Genomic DNA, 8876 nt, shown 5'->3' on the forward strand with positions numbered 1-8876 from the left:
AGTATATAGCATTTGGACATTTTTATGGCATTAAGAGAAAATGATGCATTTGTGATTCAGGTGAAGTGACTTTTTAAAGTGGTTCTTCTTGTGAAGGACATACCTTCATCCCTTGTTTTTTTGTTCCACCTGCATGTGATGAAAACACCACAAACTATCAAGGCTATGATTACAACCACCAGCACCACAGGAATCAGGATGATGATGATACTCAAATCCTCTTCATCCACTTTTGATGTGGTGTTCGGTCCCATAAAGCTGGGGTCCGCTGTTGTTTCTGGAACATCTGCAGAAGCAAGGCAGCAGTGATCCAGTCATCATCAGCCCAACTAGACTTAACTCAGAGGCTTGCTGTCTCTCACTTGATCACTGATAATTACTGTGCTGGCTTTCCTAATAAATGTAGCCTGCTGAATTTCTGCAGAATCAAAATGCTAAAACTTCTTTCTTTGAATGAGATGGCACTTGTTAAATCCCAGGGTGCTGCTGCCATTGTCCTGTCATATTTCCTAATGATTAATACAAGTACTATATGTGTAAAATGATTTAGAGGAAATCCAGACACAAATCGCTACTGTGCAGTGGTGGAAGAAGTACTCAGATAATAATAATACTCTGTCACAAGTAAAAAGTCCTGTATTCAAAATGTTACTCAAGTAAAAGTACAAAGGTGTGAACATCAACCCATACATAAATTACTAAAAGCACTCATTATGCAGAATAGCACATTTAACATTATCATATTATTGGATTATATTTCCTGATGCATTATTGTGTACATCACATTTAATGTTGCAGGTGGTGGTGGGGGCTAGTTTTAACTAGCTTATATGGTTATAATTTGATTTACTGCTGGTCAGCTTGTGAATTTTCCACCAGAGATCAATAAGGTTTGTGATTATACTGTCATTTTTGTATTAATCTGGTTCTAGTAACTAAAGTTATCAAATACATGTAGTGGAGTAAAAAGTACAATATTTGCCCCTAAAGTGTTGTCAAAGTAAGAAGTAGCACAGAATGACAATACTGAAGTAAAGTACAGATACCTCAAGGTTTTTCTTAAGTACAGTACTTGAGTAAATGTACTTAGTTCCTTTCCACCACTGCTACTGTGCTGGTACATTAGGCCATGGTTGGTCTGACATACCATTTCCGGGGTAGAAGCGGCCCTGTCCCGAGCCAGGATCTTCTTCTGTGATCTCCTCAACTGGAAACATCAAGAGAGGAAATTTTACCCAAATTTTCAGTGAGTACTGACTAATATACTAAATTTGTTTCCTCTCTCTGCAAATGACATCAAATGGTATTAGAATAACAACAGTGAATAGTAGTCACTCATTCCGGTAGATTAAAAGTAAGTGTTTACATCCCTTTAGCCTGCACATGGCTTCACGGCTTCACCCGCAGAGTTGCTTGTGAGAGGCACAAGACAGACTTTTTCACAAAAATATTTTTATAATGAGCTATGCAATACCAAGGTGGACAATACAGATAAAACTAAAACACTGATTTAGCAGCAACAACCCACTCATGTCAAGTGACTCAGCTTGGGAACAGCACCTCAAATATTACATCAAAGCTGTAATATTACATATTACCTCTTATATCATTCAGCTAGGAACTGAATAAGCCCACATCTATGTATGTTTTGTAATACATATTGCTTTTTTTATCATTGCTTTTGGGACTGTCCCCAATCTGTCTGCTGGCAGGAAACTCAGTGATGGGGGACATGTGCATTCACTTATTCCAGTGTGTACAAAAATGTATTTTTAGTCTCTGGATTACAACTAAAGCAACTTTTTTTAAAATCAGTGACTGCAAACTGTAACAATTATTATTCCATTTGAGGCTTTTTGAGGACAAACCTGTTTAATTTAAAACAATGTTAAAATCTGGGGGTCATATTTCACTGAGAACACCTAAAAACTGATTTCTGTGCCAGAGGCTCTTTCCTGGAAACAAAACCTCAGACCTGTAGAAACCACTACATGCAGCATATGTTGTTGTCTACTGTCTAACTGTGGATCATATTTTCTGGATGTGTTTGAAGGCATTATGTTCATGTCACAACTGCTTAGTCTATTTATTATAATTACCAAGAAACCCCCATCTGTCTGTTCTTCATTAATATTAGTTTTTCTTTTGTTAATTATTATTATAGTATTTTATTTAATGTTTATTTTTATAGTGATGAGCATGAGCCATATCATAGCATGTACTGTATAGCCTAAGCTAATTTGCAATCTCCCTCCCCGGCCCATTGCGGTGCCTATTATTTTTCTCTCTTTCTCTCTCTTAGTCCTTTGAAACTGACTTCCTCTTCTTTACCTCTGTCATGTCTTAATGGTGGGATTGACGATTATTTTCACAAGTATTTTTTATTACATATCTGAAAACTCTCTTTTCATCTTGATGGCAATGAATACATTAAATGCAACATAAAGAAACAAGTCCATCATCTCTGGCAGCAGCAGAGCTGAAAAAAGCCTGACCAATAATTTTACCTGGCACAAGCAAAGCCATTGGATGGCCTACCTGCCTGTCAACCTACTTCCTACTTGTGCACACCCTGTCCTTGCACATGCCAAGACTTTCCCACAAGGCCAGGCAGGCAGATGTATTACTGCTCTGTTTTAATAGCTAAATCTAGGAAGCTATGGCAGAGAAAGTACCCACACAAATGGAGACCACTGTTACAGGTCAGGCCTTCCCCTTTAAAACATATAACCTTATAGGTAATGCTGTTGTTGTTTTTGCCAGAAGTTGCAACCTGCATGCAGTGTGTGCAGTAGGAGAATGAGAAGACCACCACATGGAACAAACCCCTTTTACATGCAGCCAGACTGTAGTCAGCTCTAAGCCTATCGATAGGATTGTAATGCGGTTAACTGGGCATCAAAGGCCACGTGCAGTGTTCATGTTACTAAGACAGAATAAAACCTGTTTTGAAGTTAGCTGGCTTCCCTCTTTACTTCTCCCCACCAGAAAAGCCCAGACTTCTAAGGCTAGTTACTGGTTAGGAGCCAGGGCTAAAGCAGCTCAGCCATGAACCAGAGGTCCCCAACTATGATTGGCCAGATAGCACCATATTCAAGGAAGTTACAACTAAAAAGACGCTGGATGCTGCAAGAAGTAAAGCCAGAATTAACAATGGCATGGGTTTTGAATGATGGTGACAACAGAGAGAACAAAAAGGGGCTGAAAAGTGACACCATGGCGGCCGTATTGCTGCCAGACCGGTAACTATCAGTTTTGTCTTGTTTGGAGAGCATTTGTTTTGCTGAAACCTGTAAGTAGTAGTCAGGTAGTGCGTGCTGCAGTACGTATTGTGCTTTGGAAGAATAGCTTTGGAGAGACATCACAACAAAAGGGTGGGATTTCTTCAGTTGTCTACTTTCAAAATCAAGCTTCCTTTTGCTGATTTTTGCAGTACTGCCAACCCTGCCTTTAAAATGAGTAGAGACGAGGGATAAAATGAACATTATAGAATAAAAGTTCTTGTGGACTTACCGGTCTGTTCTTCAGAGTAGGGGTGTGGTACTAAAGTGGCATAAGAAACACTAGGGAGTTGATCTACAGACAGAGAGAGCAGCACAATGAGTAATGCCCATGAGTTCAGTGTCAGTTCATTTTACACGGCCAAATGTATGTAGTCATCTCATTTCAAAATAATGGTCATTAAAGTAATGTGCTGCGAGGTAAGGCTCAAGTCCTGAGGCAAGTTCTTCTACAAGATTTTGTTGTAAAGACCAATTACATTCAAAGTCATAAACCTGTACAATACTTTCTAACAAGAATTAGGTACAAACAGAGGGTTCAGAAAAAAATAGTTAAAACTGACTATGATTCATGAGTAAGTTTCAAAGAACAGTCGCAGTCTTGGCTGTTGTTTGTGCTTAGTTTTTACAGTTTTTGAGTCTGAAATATGTATATTTATGCTTCATAACTGGATAATGGTTATATACTTTTACAGTATGTGATACTCGTCTTAGCATTTTGTTTGTGCTGTGTTTATTGTTACAGTAGTGCTTTGTATGCTGCCCTGTGTCCTCTTTTTTTCTGGTTAAATAGATGAAAATCATTACAATCTTTTAAACTCTTCTTACGACTCAGCCTCTAAATATAGACATAACACTGCAGTTCTTATTACCTTATATCATGTTACAGTCATATCGTTGTAAGGGACTGTGAAACTTAAAGGAAATTGTTTGCAGCATTTATAGTAAAAACAAAACAGACGTGAAAGAAATGCGCTGCATCAGCATGAGATGTCATCTGCCAGGTTTCAAAAACAACATCTGCACAAATGCAAATTAAGTGTCAAAGTCAGATCTTACAGGAACTTAAGACTTCCGTTTACACGATTTCACAATTGCTACAAAAATCTAAATTGTTCCATTGTTCATGTATTGGACAAAACCAAGTGGGAGGACATATTTCACCATGTTGAACAATTTGTTCCCAACAAAGCTTTGTTATGTTGTAAAATAAAATGTTTATCTTACTTAAGAAAAGAAAAAAAAATGTAACAAAAGGTGGAAACCATTAAGTGTTTATTGTAGAATTATAAAAGATTACATGGGTTGATCTTTGCTTCATACAACTTAGAAAGCAGATCAATCTGAAAGGCAGGAGAGATTTAGTTTATAAATTCTGACAAAATGTAGACTGAAGTAAGAAAAACTGACATTGAGTTGTCAAGCTGTGCCATTTAATCTATCTGTGCTTTCTGCTGTTACTCATTTCATGATTAAAACACTAACGAAAGTTTTCTTTGCAGTATCAATAATAAAAAATACTTTACTTTGAGTGAAAACGTTACAGTCACAGTTACAAAGTTTGAAAAATTGACACACAAAAGAGAAAACAGGGAAGAGACAGGAAAATGGAGTGTTACTTTAAAGATTTTAAAAAGAAGGTTCCTGGTCCTACCTGTTGCAGTGAGAGTGGCCAGCAGCAGCAGCCGCAACAGAGGAGGCTTCAACTGGGTAAAAAGGAAGGGGAAAAACAACCCTTGCACACCCTTGGACTCACTCAGATAACTCACTCGGATGTGATGCAATCAAGTGTGTGCTTGTAGCCACAAGTCAGACAGCTCCTCCGCCGCAGTACAGTCACATTCCTGCCGGTCAGGTATGCAGTTCTGCAGAGTGAGGGGGAAGCTGAACAAACTTTAAGGAAGGAAAAACTATTTGCATGAGCTCAGTGAGAGCCAGCTGGTCTGGGGTCTCTAGAACAAATTGCTAATGTGTCTAGCTGCTGCTTAAAATAACTCTAAGGTTTCACGTTTATGCTCAGCTCAGGCAGAATAACATATCTCTTAAACACCGATCAAACATTTGGAAATTTTGAAGGTTATGCTGTTATTATTATGTACAGGTGAAGGCTGCTGGTCTGCTGTAACCCTCTGAAATTTGTTTATTCATCAGTCATAAGTTTGTTTATTAATAGAAACAACACCCCAGGGCACCAAATCATTATTTTTTTGATTAATCAATTAATTGTTTGGTTTGTCAGTCATCAGAAAACAGTGATAAATGTCCATCACATGGACAGACAATGTAGATAGTTTAAAAAGCAGAAAACACTTAAGGTCTGTATGTGATGGCACATTACAATGATGGCTTTAAGGAGAATTTCCTCTTGAAAACCTAAACTAAGTGATGTTTTTCTCTAAATCAAAATCTTTGTTTGATGATCCTCATGTGACAGAGCAGTCATACTGACTCGGATCATATGACTCAGTCAGATAAATAAAATCTTCTGAGGTAGAGATGACTGTCACAGATACTGAGATCACACAGTCTGAGTCAGTCTGTTAAAGGTGTAACTCACTTTAAGAATACCATTTGATATCGCTTGATTTATTACTGTGCATGACATGAGACCATGTACACAGCCAACAATATTGCCTTTGTTTTAGTTTCTGTGATAGTGGTGTTATGGCATTTTTTTGAGTATAGAGTTACATTTACTCAAGTAGGTAAAATTTTTAAGTATTTCTTCATGTGATCCTACTATATAAAAAGTAAAGATTTGACATTAAAAAGTGTTTTTCTTTTATACAATGCACTGTAAAGAAAATATGCAAAACATTTGCAAAAAGCTGTCTAACTGGAGCTGCTTATGTTTCAGGGGTGTATGAGTTGTTCACAGTTCCACCAAAGAGAGATTTCTCCTCAAAACCTCAATGAAATAACTGTAATTTCAGTGATATCAGAATTCTTCACACAATGGTGCCAACAGAAGCAGAAAACACCCACAGGGAGAGAGTATCGGTCCCCTATTAAATTTCACTTAATCAAAGGCCCAGCTTCCCAGGCAATCCTGTGAAATATTCAGATCATTTATTTAAGTAAAAGAGCCAGTGCAACAAAGCAGAAGAACTACATTACCAATACAAGCTGTGCATTCAAAATTGTACCTTAGCAAAAGTAAAGTGGTGTTATTAGCAACATGTTCTGATCAAAGTAAAAGTATTAGTTCTTCTGCTTTGTTGCACTGGCTCTTTTACTTAAATAAATGATCTGAATATTTCACAGGATTGCCTGGGAAGCTGGTACAGTGAGCTGTAGCTAATTTTATCAATTTAATATATGCTGTTGGATATTTCAGCCACTGGTTCTGAATTCAAAGGTTAGGTTCCTCCAAAGGGTAACAAAATCAGAAACAAAGTAAAGTTCTGTTACACAAATTTATATTTTTCTTTGGGTTTTTCCTTTACCTTTTTAAATTACAGTTATTTCATTCAGGTTTTGAGGAGAAATCTCTCTTTGGTGGCACTGTGAACAACTCATACACCCCTGAAACATAAGCAGCTCCAGTTAGACACAGCTTTTTGCAAACGTTTAGCATATTTTCTTTACAGTGCATTGTATGATGTTGTCTTTTCCTTATTTGAATAAAGTAGTATTACATTGCTGATGCTGGTGCATCAGTGTATAAGCAGTATTGTACGGATGTGGCTGGGATAAATAGTTGAGAGATGACAAGAGACAGGGCAGCACGGTGGCACAGTAGTTAGCTCACAGCGAGAAGGTTCCGGGTTCGGGCCCCACCTGGGACCTTTCTGTGTGGAGTTTGCATGTTCTCCCCGTGCTTGCGTGGGTTGCAGGGTTCTGCACAATAGATTTCCCTTTAAAATGTAGTAGTGGGAGTCGAAGCATAAAGTACCAGAAACTGGAAATACTTAACATTTTGAATGCAGAACATTTACTTGTAACAGAGTATTTTTACACTGTGGCATTGCTATTTTTACTTAAGTAAAGAATCTATGTGTTCCTTCCACTGCTGGTAACTCTGTGACCAGGTTGAGCTTGGTTATTATATGGTTTAACCTCAGTGGAGCATGTGTGGGCTCTCTCCTGTTGTGGGCCCCCTGGATTGTTAACTAAAAATATAAAATAGTGGTATAAAAATAGATTTCCCATGACTTTTATTTTAAACATCATGTGATAGCCACATTTTGGAGTATTTTAAAGCACCACCTGAAACAACAAAAATCCTTCAGCAAAGAGCAGCAGAAAATAATCATCTGTGAAGAACGGCAGAACATTTTTTTCACAGATTTGAACAAGACTGGTATCACCCACTGTCAGGAGGATGGAATCTGTCAGCTAAAAAGAGACAGTCAATCAGTCCAGTGCTTTTTTTCTAGTTCCTTTAGTTCAAATTATTAAAATTCTAAATGCTACATCATATGGTGATAATTTAGACAACAGTGTGCTGCCTTCATTGTGGCAAAGGTTTGGGAATAGTTTTTTAAAAACAATAAATTATCATGACAGTGCCCAAATTCAGTTCTATTTTTTAAAAAACTCATGTTTTCCCAGTTTGGTGTGGGAGAACTTGCCTGTCCTTGAGAATTTTAATCACAGTCTCTTCCAACACCTTAAATAAAAGTACAAGAGTATTAAAATATACAGTACTTAAAGTAATAAAGTAAAAGTACTCATTATGCAGAATGGCACATTTTTACATTAATGTATATCATATTATTGGATAATTATAGATGCATTATTGTGTTCATTACATTTAATGTTGCAGCTGGTAAAGTTGCAGCTCATTGTGACTACTTTATACTTGTGAATTTCTCACTGAGAATCAATAAATCTTATGTATATACTGTGTTTTGTCTTCATTCATTTGATTCTGAAAAGTAATAAAAGTTATGAAATAAATGTAAATAAATGTAAGTTAAAAGTTCACTTGCCTCTAAAATGTTATAATGTCTAAGTATGAAGTAGCAGAAAATAAAACGTTTCAATACAGTGCCTTTAATAAATATTGGTTAACATGTTAAAAAAAAAGTACATTAACATGTATTGGCACGCTGGCCTGTGTTCCTGTTTCAATTTATTTTTCTCATAAAATAAAGACACCTCAACATTGCATGTTTGAGTAAACGTATTTAGTTACTTGATTTTGATTTGATTTGATTTATTCTTTCAAACATGCAGAACAATGACATCAACACACACATAATTACACAAATCCAACCAATACTAATCCAGAATCAGTTTGCTTATACCTAGTACATGTTTGAATGGAGTAGGAAGAAGTCAGACTTATCCAGTCCTACCCCATGACATCATCTTGTTCATGCATCATTGGCTGCAAGCAGTATCTCTACATAGGTAATTCTCTTCTTCACCAGACAAGTAATACACAGACATTTTAAAACAGAGTGTTTCCTTCATGCATTCTTGATTAAATCTCTTATTCTTGCATATATTTTGAATGACACATACATTTATATTTATATTTAAACTCCTCAATTCTAGTACTGTTTTTCATGTCCACAATTAAATTATTCCATAATTTGACCCCACTTATAGAAATGCAAAATCTTTTTTTGGTTGTACGTATAGCAT

Source organism: Monopterus albus, unplaced genomic scaffold, assembly GCF_001952655.1.
Source record: "Monopterus albus unplaced genomic scaffold, M_albus_1.0 scaffold15.1, whole genome shotgun sequence".
NCBI classification, from domain to species: domain Eukaryota; kingdom Metazoa; phylum Chordata; class Actinopteri; order Synbranchiformes; family Synbranchidae; genus Monopterus; species Monopterus albus.